Source organism: Euprymna scolopes, chromosome 36 (assembly GCF_053919585.1).
Source record: "Euprymna scolopes isolate OS-2025 chromosome 36, ASM5391958v1, whole genome shotgun sequence".
Lineage (NCBI taxonomy): Eukaryota > Metazoa > Mollusca > Cephalopoda > Sepiida > Sepiolidae > Euprymna > Euprymna scolopes.
In genome coordinates, this window is record NC_136517.1 from 13,579,755 (window position 1) to 13,597,905 (window position 18,151).

Sequence of the window (18,151 nt, forward strand, 5' to 3'; positions counted from 1 at the left end):
CGTTCCAATGCACTGAGTAACCGTTTGTCTTGTAACGTCACCTGTTCACCGTCTGTATATTGAAAATTCGCCCACTCCTTCAAGCGACCTGCTTTATATTGCTTACACCCACATAAGATCACATAAGACCGTTTCTGTTAAATATCGCATACGCCATCTTGGTTTCTCTTTTTCCTGCCCAACGCGCATGACAGGCAGACGTGTGGGCGCTCCACAGGTAGGCCATTTGTATGTTCGTTTCTATTTTCTCCACATAACAGCTGAACACTTGTATCAACGTCAGCATGGAAAAATTCGACAAATAGTACCATTGGGGAAGTAGGACTTCTGCTTAGCCCTCGAGCATAGAAATCATTGAACAGTGCTGAGAAGATAACACAAAGGATAATTCTTGCTATCTTCAGCAGGAACCAACTGCTAATACTACATATGAACACTTTGTTTAATCGTACCAAGAAACCCAAGGTAAAGCGGAAAGTACCTTGGGAAAAATGACAAAATAATATCAAGAGAAGAGTAAAAAAAAACATAAACAAAAAGCAACATAAATACCCCACTCGAGAGAATACAAAGTTAAGGAAGCAGACCGTTCAAGAGCTTAGTATGATGTAACTATCAGAACAAGAGGAGCATGTTCAAGAACAAATAGATCGAATCCAGAATGCTGCAGATAACAAACAATCCTATCTGGCTTGGCAAATAATAAATGAGATATCTGGGCACAAACGACCTGCCAAAGATAAGTTAAAGGTAGAAAACCCAGAAAATGCATGTTCGAAATGGAAAGCACATTTTGAAAAGCAACTTGGAAACAAACCAGAAGTGACAGACTAACCAATTTAGCCGATTGTTGTACAGGAACTCGATATCGAGAAGGGTGATTTTACAAGGGAGGAACTTCTAACTGTACTAAAGAAGACTAAGAATCGTAAAGCTGCAGGTTTAGATAACATACCTCCTGAAGTTTGGCTTCAATGACATCCTTCTTGACTCATACAATGTTGTATATAATCAAAAAGTTATTCATATATGGAGGGAAGGATGCATATTTCCCTTCCCCAAGAAGGGTGACCTAAGCATACCAAGCAACTACAGAGGAATAACACTCACCCCAATTGCAGCAAAAATCTACAATACCATGCTTCTCAACCGTATCCAACCAAAGATCGAAGACGTTCTCAGGAAGAACCAGAATGGATTTAGAAAGAATTGCTCTACTAGTAGTCAAATAGCCACCAAACTAAACGAGTTCTGATAATAGGGAACCATTTTAGATCCCAATATCAAACTCTCTTCAGCCAAACTGGAAGAGGAAACATACACATATATTACAAGGTCTCGTGCAAATCTAGTTTAAAAAAAAAATTAAATTTCAAATGATTAAAATTTAAAAAATTGTCTGTTTAATATTTTGAACGCCAAAGAAACAGAAAAGAAAAAGAAAGAGAAAAAGAAAAACTAGTAAATACTTAAATGGGTCTGTTATTAATAATTATAATAAATGTGAAATATTTATTGCGTCACCTATGAAAAAATCTGGTTTATTAATTCATCAAATTTAAATCTTTTTGGTATTAAACGGAATTGTTTATATCCTAACTTTTTTCCTTATAATAGAGCACTCTGCTGGAATCCTTTTTTCCTAAAAATATAACTAAGTATACACACATACACATACATATGTGTGTGTGTGTCTGGTAAGTTTGAAAAATATATATGGCAATTAAGCTACATAGAATTCTCTGCATTTTATCTTTGTGAAAATTCGTCACCCTATTGCATGGAATGTGGGGCTAAGTTTGCTCATCAGCCAATCAGATTTTTTGTTATCACACATTCATTTATCGCAACCAATGGTCGTGCATTTATTCATTATTTATGGGTTTTTTTCTTTCTCAAGTTAATTGATGAACAAAATACCTCAAGAATGTCATTCTATGAACTTAGAACAAACCTTGATGATGTGGAATCCTTCATCCTTGTAAACTCAGCAGATATCTTAGCAGTAAGGGAAACTAATCTATACCACTTTAAACGGCCTTAAGCACTCTGACAAGCATAACCACATGTCTATGTCCACGTTTTTAAAAAGTGCTCTTATTTTCTTCAAGCTGAGAATGGAGTAGCCTACCGGATGCCAGACATTCACCTGCTATTTCATATATAAGAAATATCTTAAAGATTCTAACCGTCCCATTGAGTCCAATTGCTTGCATTTCTCTTGCACTTTGCCTAGTAGTTTTTTTTTATTCGTTTTCATAAGTTCAATTGCTGCTATAATTTCGGGAATGATAGAGATCCTCCTAAGATTCCAGTTTCTTTTCATGTCATACATAAGACTTTGGTTTTTCGTTATCTTTCCCACTCAACTCTGTTTAATTCAGTATCATTGAAGATGCTAGCTTCTCCTAAGGTTGCTTCTTTCTCTTTGTCCCATATCTCTATGTGAGGTTTAATAGTTCCATTTTCTAGGGACGTAGCTGTAGGAATTGTCGTCATAGTGGATGGTGTATAACTTATTTCCAACTGCTGTTTCTGGTGTATGTTCTACCTTATTTTTAAATTTTACTTTGGTTATTTTTAAGAGATCAAGAGGTTCTGTATCGGAGCTAATATTTTATTTCATTATGATTTGAAATTGATATCTGAGGGCTCTTTTAAGAATAGACGTTGTTCCCTTCATGGCTGTTATCTGTATTAATCATTTGAGACCCCTAGTGTCGTTCTGCGACTTTTAGTTCCGGAGAGATAGAGTTTGAAAATATGGAGACGGACAGACAGACATATAACCCTTTATATATTAGATTAGAGAAGATATGTACTAGTACAGGCGATAACATGTAAAATGTTAAAAAAAAAAAAAAAGATGCACAAAGAAAAGATGAAAAAATAATTTAGATTTAATAGGGAGGGATCACTTTCGTTTATGAATTTAATTTCATAAAGTAAAGTAAACACACCCCATTTTGATGCAATTTTTTTTGTAAAAGTATGTATTTATATGCATCCTGCGTTTATTTTTGTTGAAAAGGGACTTTTCAAAAACGATGGATGTGATAGTACAACAGAATTTGAGTTAAAAATCAAATTAGTGTTACGTATGAAATTAGTATTATTAGTATTATTATATTAGTAAAATAAGTATTACGTAAGAAATATAGATATTACGTATGAAATATAAATATTGCGTATGTAATATTACGTAAGAAATATAAATATGACGTATGAAATATAAATATTACGTATGAAATATAAATATTACGTATAGAGTATATTACGTATGAAATATAAATATTACCTATGAAATTAGTATTATAAGTATTATTATATTAGTAAAATTAGTATTACGTAAGAAATATAAATATGACGTATGAAATATAAATATCACGTATGAAATATAAATATTACGTATAAAGTATATTACGTATGAAATATAAATATTACCTATGAAATTAGTATTATTAGTATTATTATATTAGTAAAATTAGTATTACGCAAGAAATATAAATATTACGTATGAAATATAAATATTGCGTATGTAATATTTAAATTACGTAAGAAATATAAATATGACGTATGAAATATAAATATTATGTATGAAATATAAATATTACGTATGAAGTATATTACGTATGGAATATAAATCTTACCTATGAAATTAGTATTAGTAGTATTATTATATTAGTAAAATTAGTATTATCTAAAAATATAAATATTACTTGTGAAATAAAAATATTACGTATAGAGTATATTACGTATGAAATATAAATATTACCTATGAAATTAGTATTATAAGTATTATTATATTAGTAAAATTAGTATTACGTAAGAAATATAAATATGACGTATGAAATATAAATATTACGTATGAAATATAAATATTACGTATAAAGTATATTACGTATGAAATATAAATATTACCTATGAAATTAGTATTATTAGTATTATTATATAAGTAAAATTAATATTACGCGAGAATTATAAATATTACGTATGAAATATAAATATTACGTATGAAATATAAATATTACGTATGTAATATTTATATTACGTAAGAAATATAAATATGACGTATGAAATATACATATTACGTATGAAATATAAATATTACGTATGAAGTAGATTACGTATGAAATATAAATATTACCTATGAAATTAGTATTATAAGTATTATTATATTAGTAAAATTAGTATTACGTAAGAAATATAAATATTACGTATGAAATATAAATATTGCGAATGTAATATTTATATTACGTAAGAAATATAAATATGACGTATGAAATATAAATATTACGTATGAAATATAAATAATACGTATGAAGTATATTACGTATGGAATATAAATCTTACCTATGAAATTAGTATTAGTAGTATTATTATATTAGTAAAATTAGTATTATCTAAAAATATAAATATTACTTGTGAAATAAAAATATTACGTATGAAGTATAAATATTAGGTATGGATTATAAATATTAAGTATGAAATATAAATATTACGTGTGAAATATAAATATTATGTATGAAGTATATTACGTATGAAATAGAAATATTTCGTATGAAATTAGTATTATTAGTATTATTATATTAGTAAAATTAGTATAATCTAAGAAATATAAATATTACGTATGAAATATAAATATTACGTATGAAGTGTATTACGTATGAAATATAAATATTACGTATGAAATATATACATATTACGTATGAAATATAAATATTACGGAGGAAGTATAAATATTACGTATGAAATATGAATATTACGTATGAAATATAAATATTACATATAAAATACAGCTATTACATTTGAAATATAAATATTACATATGAAAAATAAATATTACATATGAAATATAAATATTACGTATGAAATATAAATATTACGTATGAAAAATAAATATTACGTATGAAGTATAAATATTACGTATGAAGAATAAATATTACGTATCAAATATAAATATTACATATTAAATATAAATATTACGTATGAAGTATAAATCTTACGTATGAAGAATAAATATTACGTATGAAGTATAAATCTTAGGTATGAAATATAAATATTACGTATGAAATAGAAATATTTCGTATGAAATTAGTATTATTAGTATTATTATATTAGTAAAATTAGTATTACCTAAGAAATATAAATATTACGTATAAAATATAAATATTACGTATGAAATATAAATCTTACATATGAAATATAAATATTACGTATGAAATATAAATATTACGTATGAAGTATAAATATTACATATGAAATATAAATATTACGTATAAAATATAAATATTATGTATGAAATATAAATATTACATATGAAATGTAAATATTACGCATGAAATATAAATATGACGTATGAAATATAAATATTATGTATGAAATATAAATATTACGTATGAAGAATAAATATTACGTATGAAGTATAAATATTATGTATGAAATAAATATTACGTATGAAATATAAATATTATGTATGAAATATAAATATTACTTATGAAGTATAAATATTTCGTATGAAGTATATTACATATGAAATATAAATATTACGTATGAAATATAAATATTACATATGAAATATAAATATTATGTACGAAATATAAATATTAAGTATGAAATATAAATACTACATATGAAATATAAATATTACTTATGAAGTATAAATATTGTGTATGAAGTATAAATATTACGTATGAAGTATGAATCTTACGTATGAAATATAGATATTACGTATGAAATAGAAATATTTCGTATGAAATAAGTATTATTAGTATTATTAGTAAAATTAGTATTGCCTAAGAAATATAAATATTACGTATGAAATATAAATACTACCTAAGAAATATAAATATTACGTATGAAATATAAATATTACGTATGAAGTATATATATTACGTATGAAGTATATATATTACGTATGAAATATAAATACTACGTATGAAATACAAATATTATGTATGAAATATAAATATTACGTATGAAATAATAATATTACGTATGAAATATAAATATTACGTAAGAAATATAATATTATATTTCATATGTAATATTTATACTTCATATGCAATATTTTTACTTCATACGTAATATTTATACTTCATACATAATATTTATATTTCATATATATAAATATTACGTAAGAAATATAAATATTACGTAAAAAATATAAATATTACGTATGAAATATAAATATTACGTACCCAGTATAAATATTACGTAGGAAGTATAAATATTACGTATGAAGTATATTACGTATGAAATTAGTATTATTAGTATTATGATATTAGTAAAATTAGTATTACCTAAGAAATATAAATATTACGTATGAAATATAAATATCACGTATGAAATATAAATATTACGTATGAAATAGAAATATTACGTATAAAGTATATTACGTATGAAATATATATATTACGTATGACATATAAATATTACGTATGAAATATAAATATTACGTATGTAGTATTTTACGTCTGAAATTTAAATATTTACGTATGAAATATAAATAGTACGTAAGAAATATAAATATTACGCAAGAAATATAAATATTACGTAAGAAATATAAATATTACGTAAGAAATATAAATATTACGTGTGGAATATAAATATTACGTTTGAAATATAAATATTACGTAAGAAATATAAATATTACGTATGAAGTATAAATATTACGTATGAAGTATTTTACGTATGAAATATAAATATTACGTATGAAGTATAAATATTACGTATGAAATATAGATATTACGTATGAAATATGAATATTACGTATGAAATATAAATATTACGTATGAAATATAAATATTACGTGTGAAGTATAAATATTACGTATGAAGTATAACTATTACGTATGAAGTATATTACATATCAAGTATAAATATTACGTATGAAATATAAATATTATGTACGAAATATAAATATTTAGTACGAAATATAAATACTACATATGAAATATAAATATTACGTATGAAGTATAAATATTACGTATGAAGTATAAATATTACGTATGAAATATAAATATTACGTAAAAATTAGTATTATTAGTATTATTATATTAGTGATTTAGTATTCCGTATATAATATAAATATTACGTATGAAATATAAATATTACGTACGAAATTAGTGTTATTAGTATTATTATATTAGTGATTTAGTATTACATATGAAATATAAATATTACGTATGAAGTATAAATATTACGTATGAAATATAAATATTACGTATGAGATTAGTATTATTAGTATTATTATATTAGTGATTTAGTATTCCGTATATAATATAAATATTACGTATGAAATATAAATATTACGTATGAGATTAGTATTATTAGTATTATTATATTAGTGATTTAGTATTCCGTATATAATATAAATATTACGTATGAAATATAAATATTACGTATGAAATCCGTGGCGCGGTAGAAATATCCTCCGCATTTTAAAAGTTGACAAAAGGAATATGTAGAACATTTCTGAGCAATCATTAATTTGTATGGATAGAAATGCATATCAGTGTGTAGAATTCTTCTATCTGTTCGGTCAGAAAATCCCAAGGCGAAAGCATGTGTGCGAGCTGAACGTGTAGGAGACTGAGTAATAGAGAGTCTCACATCTCAAATAGTCTAACTTTTGAGCCGTTCGAGACCTTCCAGGTGGCTTTCTTTTACATGCCGAACTTGTAGCTCTAAAATTTGCAACCCAAAGCTGTATTGATTTTCAGCATCGTGTGGTCCTACATTTTTACTTCCCTCACCCAAGAGCATACGTTCTTGGGTCCTTCAATAGGCCTTCTTGAGAAATCTCGAGAAATCATATTTAGTTGACCAAATCACTATTTTTATAGATTTGGTTAATTCGACTTAAGTTTGTTGCCTTTGGGGTTTAAAACGACTTTCATGGGTTAAAAATGTTTTGAGTTAACACTTTCCTGTGAAAACTGTCTTGCTTTTGGAAATGAAGAGGAGAATAAATCCAAACACAACAGAGAAAGAAAAGAGGGTTACTATTCGACTATTTGCTTTTTTGTGTTCGTTTGAATTGTGTCTCAGTTCCATTACAAGGGCTCATGGCACCATCTTCGCATTCTACAATATTTACGTTCTCAACAAGAGTTCAAGTTTATAAACCGGCGTGTATTGAACTTTCTTAATGTTCATTTTGTTGGAATAATTGATTATCGATTAACGGCATAATCGATCATTTCAATCTTCATTTGATCAAATCGCAACAATTCAAGGTAAATTTGGACAAGTTCTTTTCTGCGTAAATTTCTACCACCATTTCTCTACGTGGCAATTGAAGAATGCTTGTTTTATTTATTCATTTATTTTTTTTATGCCAAATTAATTGAAGTGAACCTCATCCACCTTCTTTAATATTGTATTTTGACGATGTCTCTATGCAACTACCAAATGGTTATCAGTAGCTGTCTCCCATTCATCTCGACAAAATGTTTTTATTGGTCATATAGTTGAACTCATCCCTGAATTTCTAGCTTAATTGTTGAATATATATATATATATATATATATATATATATATATATATATATATATATATATATATATATATATATATATAAATATATATATATATATATATACACACACACACCAGGTTAAAGGTATTCAAAAGTTATAACTAATGATTTTAACGAAGTTATTAAGAATGCTCGATAACAGAAGAGCAATAATATTTTTATCAATATAAAAAAATGTTTCGGAAAAATGGTCGATTAAAACCAGAAGTCCTCGTCAGGTGACTTAATATGCATATTACGTATGGAATATAAATATTACGTATGAAATATAAATATTACGTAAGAAATATAAATATTACGTATGAAGTATAAATATTACGTATGAAGTATTTTACGCAGGAAATATAAATATTACCTATGAAATATAAACATTACGTAAGAAATATACGTCCAAGGATGGAATACTGTTGCCATATCTGGGCAGGAGCTGCTAAAAACAGCCTATCCTGCCTTGACAGAGTACAAAATAGACTTCGTGGCTTTGTGGGGGATGCCCTTTTCTCTACCCTGCAACCTCTCTCCCACAGAAGAGACGTTGCGAGCCTATCCTTGTTTTATCGTTATTTCCATGGCAGGTGCTCGTCTGAACTCCAATCTCTGGTCCCCCCCTCGCCAATCTTTCACGAAAAACACCCGTCTAGCTGAATCCACTGTGAAAAATTTCCCCCACTCTTTATCTGTGCCTAAATCAAAACGTAGATTCCATGAACAAAGCTTCTTTCTTAGAACTGCACGCCTGTGGAACTCTTTTCCGTCTGCCTGCTTCCCTCCGGACTACAACTTGGATGTCTTCAAGTCCAATGTTAACAAATTCCTAATGAACCGCCCCCTTAAGTAAACACTTCATCAAATCTCCACACTAACGTAATGTACTTGCAATAACCCTTATCCCTGAGTGGCTTCCGGGCCTTGATAATTGGTGATCACTGTGTAAAAAAAAAAAAAAAAAAAAATTAGTCCCAACAAAAACAGCCAGCAAATAAACCACAATGGGAACGCTTCCATTTCCATACAAGCAACTACCAGAGAGAGAGAGAGAGAGAGAGAGAGAGAGAGAGAGAGAGAGAGAAAGAGAGAGGGGGAAGGAGGGGGAAGAGGAAGAGTTATAGAGGATATAAAGAATAAGAACCATAGAATCAAACAACATACGCTGAGAGAGAGAGAGAGAGAGAGAGAGAGAGAGAGAGAGAGAGAGAGAGAGGAGTTTATAAGAGGTGGGTCACCTTATAAATTATTTACCAATTACGTCTAATTAGAATAATTTAAAAAGGTGTTCGAAACATAATCTCAGAACTGAATAATTTAACGTGTATTTTGCATGAGTAAAACGTACTCGAAAAAAACTCTTCGGCGGGAGGGGGCAGCAAATGTCGACTAACTCAGTTTTAATATAATAATAAATATATCACCACGTGTGTGTTTGTGTTCGTATATGGGGGGTGTAATTATATGTGTTTCAAAAATAAAATGCCATCTCCCCGGCGGGGAATTGAACCCCGGTCTCCCGCGTGACAGGCGGGGATACTTACCACTATACTACCGAGGATAACTGAAGACTTGACTTTTCTTAAGTAAAATCAAAAATAGTAAGTGTTTCGTGAATAAGTGGTTGCTAAAGTGTGTCACTTTAACAATAGAAAAAAAAATTGTTTCGACGAACAAGCAGTCGCAAAGAAAGTGTTAAGCGCGAGCTGAAAATACATTGTCAGCTACTAAATCAAACAAATCCATCATTCTATTCCGACAGTCTGAGTCATTTTTAAGTGGTTGCTCCTGTTAGTCTGAGGTATGATAGTATGCAGAGATCTAAGAAACCCACCCTCCCAGGATTTACCTTTTCTTTTTAAGAAGGGGTTAGTTTATCGTTAATCATCTGAGGCGAATCAGTTGGTGTATGCCGACGGGGCTGCTGAGGCATTTTACGGCTAGAATGCAAACACTTCTTTTGCGTTGGGTTTTGCAATTTTCACCTTCCGACCTCGTATAACACCATGTGGTGGGAGGAAGGTATATAGCTACGTCTTCGACAATCAGTCCGATAGTGGCTTTGCTTCTTCCCGGTCACGATAGCTTCTTTATTTGAGAAAGGGTTAGCTTATTGATATTGGGGGAAAAAGCCAATATGGCGGCTCATACATTTTTATAAGCCAGGATGCACTTCTGCTGGCTTTTCAAATCCTAACCTGGCCACATATCTAATCCTAACTCTACCGAACTGGCGCTAGCACCATGCGGTTTGAACTAACTTTCTCCAAAGGAGGAAGTTTTCTGGGAGTATTAAATTCACAAACAGTCTCCAGTCGCATGTATATCCCCGTTAAGGAAGATGACGTTAGGTTTTTGCAGCTCTTGCAGGGAGGTGTCGACGTCCTCCTACATATAGCGCCGGGCGGGCAATCTCAAATGGTCACCCATCTGGTACTGACCAGGCTCAATATTGCTTAACTTCGGTGATCCTACGAAAACCGGTGTGTCAACGTAATTATGCCGTCTAACCCTAACCTTAACCCTAACCTAGAAGTAAACAAACACTTGTCATTGTCAGATCAACCTGAGGAGGTTTCACCCAGGCATTACCTTCTTGTGGATGGATATGTTGGTTTATTGCCGATCGCCTGAGGCGCCCCATCGAGAAATGCTGATGAATCTGTTCATGTCTATTTTTGCAGGGTCAGAGTACGCTTTCGGAAACACTGACGTCAACCTAACTCCCCAACTTCTAATCTTCAGCCACAGCTTCCTTTGCTGGGAAGAAAGTAAATCTCATCAAAACATATGAATTCTTGGTGATACTAAAGCCTGATTCCTACCCTAATTTTCTCTTTCTATCCTTCTTTGTAATTTTTGAATATGGGTTCAAAAAAAGAAAAAACAAAAAAAAAAAAACAACTAAACGAGCAAAAATAAATAAATAAAATTAAAAAAAATAATGTAATATTTCCCTTCCAATTTGATTCAACCATTTTCACTTACAAAAACATTAACCTTTAAAACGTGGAGAAACATAACTAAGCATAGAAGTTGTTATGAGAGTTTTGTTTTCTGGGTTGGCACACAGTGAGGAAACACCAACATAATATCTCCTTCAACATGGTTTCCTGGTTAAGGAAAATTCTTGCCCCAAGTGCAATGGGCCAGTGATTTTAACTAACAAGACGGTCCGTGGACAGAATGTGCCAGTATGGAGGTGCAGAAGAAAAAGTTGCCAGTCAGTTCGGTCGGTTAGAAAAGGGAACGAATTCTTCCATTATTCCAATTTGAATGGAAGGCCCCATTGTAATTTTAAGCTCAGTGGAATTTTAGAGTTAGCTTACAAGTGGAACATCAAGATGTCAATGGAGGAAGTGCTAAAGCATACTGGTAAATCATCAAATACTGTGGTTGATTGGTTTAATTACTGTCCAGAAGTGTACTTTGAGATCGTATCCGTGACTAAGAGATTTTTACATGGATTTTTCAGCAAAAACAGTGTCAAGAAGTATGTTTTTCTATCCTCCTTTGGTAAGAATCATCTTAGACCCGAAAAATAGGGTAGGAGTTACACTATAATAGGACTTTGAGGGCAAGACTCCCGCTATAATAACACAAAGTTATTCTTAATGCTTATAAAGAATTCAGCCGCGATCTCAGAGATGTTATGATCTGTCCTCATCCAATAGTTACTGGGTAGCACCTTCGCAATTAATAATCGTCCGTAAAAAAAGTTAGCTAAGAAATCGAAAACAAAAAAATATATATATACAATAGATATGACCAAAAAATGGAAGAAAAACAAAGTTTTTTTAAACGAATTAAAATCTATTGAAATCCATTATTCTGGAACAACTTTTTTTCTACAGAAAGATAAAAGTCTTAATTATATCATATGAAAAGCAGAATAATATAAAATAGAGTTTTAAAATTTCCAAAAAAAACACCATTCACCGCCATTTTTGTCTCGATGGATAACACATTAAAATATTTTTTTTAAGATTTTTTATTCAATTACTTATATTTTTTTTTGTCTAAATAAGAATTAGGATAATTTGCTATAAGAATATGTAAAAAATATTATAACACTAGCTGTACCCGGCCACGCGTTGCTGTGGCTTAGTGAAAATTAAAAAAAAAATGCTGAAAATTACGAAAATGCCCTCTCCCCTCTGAAATTCTCACAGGACACCTGGTTTTTCTTATATCACGTTAATCTCGTCTATTACAAACGTAACACTCAGGAGTTTTTTTTTTTTTAAGTTTTTTTTTTTTAATATTATTTTTATAATTTTTATCGTTGAGTTTGATGGTTTTCTTTCTTCTTTTTTTTTTTTTTTTTTTTTTTTTAGGTAAATGTGACAACGGGAATACCCTGGCCCAATCACCACACAAAAATACTTCACGCACATCAAACTTACAAACCGAAACTAGGAATGAAATAAAACGTCAATTATTTATTTATTTGTTTGTTTGTTTGTTTGTTTAATAATAATAATAATAATAAGAAGAAGAAGAAGAAGAAGAAGTAGTAGTAGTAGTAGTAGTAGTAGTAGTAGTATTTAGTTAGTTAGTTAGTTAGCTAGCTAGCTAGTTATTTATTTATTTTTTTAAATTTATTTTTATTATATTTGTTTTCATTTTATTACCGCATTGTTGATTATTTAGGCATCAGGAAAAAACGAATTACTATTTCGTTATCCTTCTTACAAAAACGAAATTGTTATTTCTAGTATTTTCCCATGCGTACTTGCTCGATGTACTATTTCGGGTTCTCCTGACCCTTGTGTCTCCCAATTTTTAGTCTGCTAAAATTTTAATCACGTGATTACGGCCTAGCGAAAATAAAATAAGCCATTGTCGCTTGTTATGAATTTAACTGAATACGGTTTTGTAACTATTCTCTAGTTTCACGGGACAATTTAATAAACAAAAAAAAAGAAGCCTTGGATTTATATATAGGGAGTTTATTATATATATTTGTGGTGGGGAGGGGTCGATTGACCTAGCGAGATGAAGGACGGTCGACTTTGTTCATAGATGGATACTAATTTCAGATTTAAAAGATTGTAAAAATAAGAAGCTTACAATGCCACTACTCCTAAGTGAGTTGCCGATGAGACTTAGGGTTAATAGCACGATAAGTAATTTTTAAACTATTTTTTTAAAGAATGAAGCACTCACAACAACACACGAGTCGGCTGATACATATCGACAAAATCTTAAATAAAAAAAGAAACAAAATTTAAACCCCATCTTCCAACGTAGACCCCTACTACCAGGTCTCCTTCTCCAACATCAGGGGTCTACGTTCCAACCTTCCAGAGGTTGAAACCCAATTACAGGAGACGAAACCGGACATATTCTTTCTAAGTGTAATTGGAATAGGGCCGACCACTTCCCTAGATGAGTTCATAATTAACGGATACTCTAACTTAACAGCTAAATCTGACACCCAAGATCGCCATGGGGATGGAATATGTGCCTACATTAAAGATGCCTTCCCGTGTGGCAGGGATATCTCTAGAGAAGATCCTAATTTACCCTGTATGTGCTTTTGGGTTGCACTTGCTTACACCACTGCATTTATATTTGCACTCTATCGGCCCCATAACAGCGGAGTGACTATCATTAAGAGTATATCTGAGAAAATTGACCACATCCTGTCTGCACATCCCTCGGCTAACATCCACATCTGTGGTGACTTCAACGTCCATAACATGGAATGGCTGACCCATTCAAATAAGACAGACGACGAGGGGAGGGTTTGTCATGATTTTGCCATTGCTTATGACCTCACTCAGATTGTTCGCGAACCCACCCGTGTGCCCGATACTACTGGTCAATATGCAAGCCTCCTAGACCTTTTTCTCTCAACTTCCCCTGAGCTATGTTCATGTTCCGTTCATTCTCCTCTAGGATCCTCCGACCACTCCGTCGTATCAGTTAAGATAAAAATGAAATATAATAAGTCCCCAGACGTACCCCTCCACCGTACTGTATACCGATACTCTATGGCTGACTGGGACAGCTTCAGTACATTCATATCTGATTTACCTCTGCATTCCATGTTTAAAAAGGATGTGTTCTCTATAGTATCAGATCTGACCGAATGGTTAATTGTAGGCATAGACCAATTCATACCATCTAAAAAATTCCAACAAAAACCTAACAGCCAGCCATGGTTCTCCCCAGAATGTGCTGCTGCTATCGCGCACAGAAATCACTTTTTCCATAACTACCAACGTAATAGATGCACTGAGACTAAAGCTGCTTTCAGGAACGCCAGAAAAATGCAAGAGAGCTATATGCACAGTCTGTTAAATCCAAAGTAGCTGATCAGCAGCTTGGTTCCCACCAGTTTTGGCAAATAACAAATAGGATCCTGAACAGAAGTGTGCGCTCTATCCCAACCATTATCAATCGACCAGAGGTCATCTCGTCAGCATCAGACAAGGCCCAACTATTTGCAAAGAACTTTGCAGCTAATTCTACCCTATGCGACGAAGGCCATCAACTCCCTATATTTCCTCCTATAACACAGAACACGCTAGGTAACATACAAATATCTGTACATGAGGTCGCCAAGCTAATCAAGAACCTTGATTCCAGTAAAGCAACTGGTCCTGACGGCATCCCAATTATAGTGTCAAAAAAGCTTCAACCAGAACTTGCTCCCATACTTACAAAACTGTTTAAGCGTTGCATTAAGGAGAAGTGCTTTCCGACTCCCTGGAAAACCTCATCAGTTTGCCCTGTATTTAAGAATTCAGGTGATAAGTCATCTCCCTCTCAGTACAGACCAATAAGCCTCCTGTGTGTTACGAGTAAGTTGCTGGAATCCATATTAAATAGAGAAATAGTAAACACCTCAGCAGAAACAATCTTCTTAGTGACACACAATATGGTTTCCGTTCTGCAAGATCTACCGCAGATGTGCTAACGGTTATATCTCACAGGATTAGTGAGTCTCTTGACAAAGACTTCCTTTCTAGGGCAATTGCTCTTGACATATCAAAGGCCTTCGACAAGGTATGGCATAAGAGCCTACTTCACAAGATTTCCAGCTACGGTATAACTGGAAATGTTTTCTCAATCATTAAATCATTTCTCTCTGATAGGTTCATAAGAGTAGTGATCGATGGACAAAAATCAGAGGCCTGCAGTATTAATGCTGGAGTCCCTCAAGGGTCAATCCTGTGCCCAACTCTCTTCCTGATCTACATCAATGACCTCCCTAAACACATACTTAAATCATTCGTTGACATCTATGCTGATGACACGACCATCTACGGCAACACATCTTATCCCTGAGTGGCTTCCGGGCCTTGATAAGTGGTGACCACCGTGTAAAAAAAAAAAAAAAAAAAAAAAACTGTTTAAGAACTTTAAAACTATACAGGTCGATAAAAAAATATTGCGGTTTATTTTTAATTTATTTATTTGCTGTTTATTCTGTTTGTTTTCTCTTTTCTCAACTGTTTACTGTATTGCATGATTGTGAACTTTTATATATAAGAATAAAAAATATTATTTGGCGGCACCAGGGAGATGACGGTGGCTAAGTTGTCAACTAGAAAACTAATTTTGTTGGCCAGGTCTTACAGGATTTACTAAGTTCACGTCGGCTTATTACTTTCACAGGTCTGCTACTTTTGGGGTTTGAAACGATTTTCATTGGTTGAAAATATTAAGAGTTAATACGTCCCTGTGAAAACTTATTTGTTTTAGGAGGTGGCGAAGAAAGCGAATTCAAATAAAACAGATAAAGAAAGTGGGTATCAATTGGAGCCATTTGCTTTTAAGCGTTTGTAGAGATCGCCTTGCGATTCAGTCACTATAGAGTCTTCAACACTAAAGCAGAAAAAAAGTCGTAATTCATCCTATAATGGATTGTCTTCTTCATCTCCCCAATCAATTCTTGTTCAATTTTTTCTATCCCAATTTCACAAATTACATGACTGGTTTGGGAGGTTACAAACTCTACCCTCTTTTTTTTCTCTTCCTTTGCCCGTCTTTCTCTTCCTTTCTTTCTTACACACACAACCACAGAGAATTGGTTGCATTTCTATCGGAGAACGTCGCTTACCATTTTAAGTACAACCCCACCATATTTTATTTCCTCATTGGCAGATGAGGAACGCTTCTTTCCGTTTCTGAACATCTTTCTCTTTTAACCTAACATTTCCGACCATTTCTTTGAGCCTAGCGTCGGTTCTTTAAAATTATGCACGTTCCCACCAGCCAAGCCCATCTAATGCTTCGTTCCTAACATTCTTATCTCTCATGCCATCCACGAATGCAGGATGGACTTGAATTATGCCTAATCTGGTCGGTCCATCAGGATAAGCCTGCGTGACGAAAGCAACCATCCTTTAACCCAATATCTCTTCTTCTGCCTGCATTATATGCGAAAAGAGTTTTCTTTGCGTTTCTACTGCGTTCATTGGCAGACAGGCTCAGTAGCGTTCTTTGCAACTCGTCTCAGATGGCGTTCCACAGAGTCAATAAATTCAGATAGCAGCCTTGAAGCTCCATCAACATTTGTAGACGCTATTTTTCTGTCGCTTAGCCAGGGGTCTCCATATTGCTGACTTTTTAGGACTACGCGGGCAAAAATAAAAATAATCTTTAAAAAAAATGACCTGGACGCGTTTTATACTGTTTTGCTCCTTAATTTTACTTTTTAGCAAATCTGGTTCTCCAAAACCCCATTCTTTTAATCATTTTATGAACAAAAGGAAAAAAAACATCGCACTATTTTCACGCATTCTAAAATTTTTCCTGAATATTTTTACGTTTTCAAGAGCCCCGCGAACCAGATTAAAGACTTTGTAGGGCCATATCTGGCCAGTGGGCCGTTGTTTGGAGACCCCTGGCTTAACCCATCTTATCCTTGCAAGATGCACCTTATGAGTTTAAGAACAGATATTACATTCTGGGTAGATATGGTATTAGTGCAAATTGATTCAACTGCTTGACCAAATTTGAATATTGCAGATCAAGGCCACGACCAATTGCTAGTTCATTGATCTCCTCTCCTGGAGGTTAGACACAATGTCAAGTGTGTATGTGATGTGGAATATTCAAGTTTTGAGTCAGTGGAGTTAACTATTTAGCTACCATCATGTCTCATGTTATAAACATTTAACTTCTTTTCCTTCTCAAGCAATCCATATCTCTATTCTGAGAGCAACTATCCCAAAGCAAAATCTCACTCTCTGGTTGTTCAAACAAAAGAGGACGATTCTTTCTACTAATTTGACACATCTGCTTACCGGCTTCGCGTGCCAATAACGTCACAATCAGAACATGTAGCCCTCCTTGAATTCTAATCGGAAAGTCCCACTCTACCTAATTTTTAACCCTGCATGGAAATTTACCAGACTAACACCTGTCTCTAATATTGCTACAAAACTACTATAATAGCATTCCTCGAAAACACTCGGTGCGTTATTTGATTATATAAAAACGAACATAAAATAAACACGAAAATAAAATGATGCATCGCAAAAAAAAAAAAAAAAAAAAATTCTAGTTTATTTATATTAAATAAATTAGAACTTTTTTTTTTTCGTTTTCCGATTCAAGGGCCTGACTTTCATTTTGTATAGTTGCCTTTCTGATTATTGTCATGGAC

At 32.1% G+C, this 18,151-nt stretch overlaps 1 long non-coding RNA gene and 1 other non-coding gene across 2 annotated transcripts in view; both read right to left on the reverse strand.

Moving 5' to 3' along the window:
• LOC145260348 (uncharacterized) overlaps window positions 1–18,151 on the reverse strand; it is a 139,089-nt gene that overhangs the window by 73,649 nt on the left and 47,289 nt on the right. The window lies entirely within an intron of this gene.
• Window positions 10,016–10,087, reverse strand: Trnad-guc (transfer RNA aspartic acid (anticodon GUC)). Its single transcript has one exon. It is a non-coding gene; the product is annotated as a tRNA-Asp (tRNA).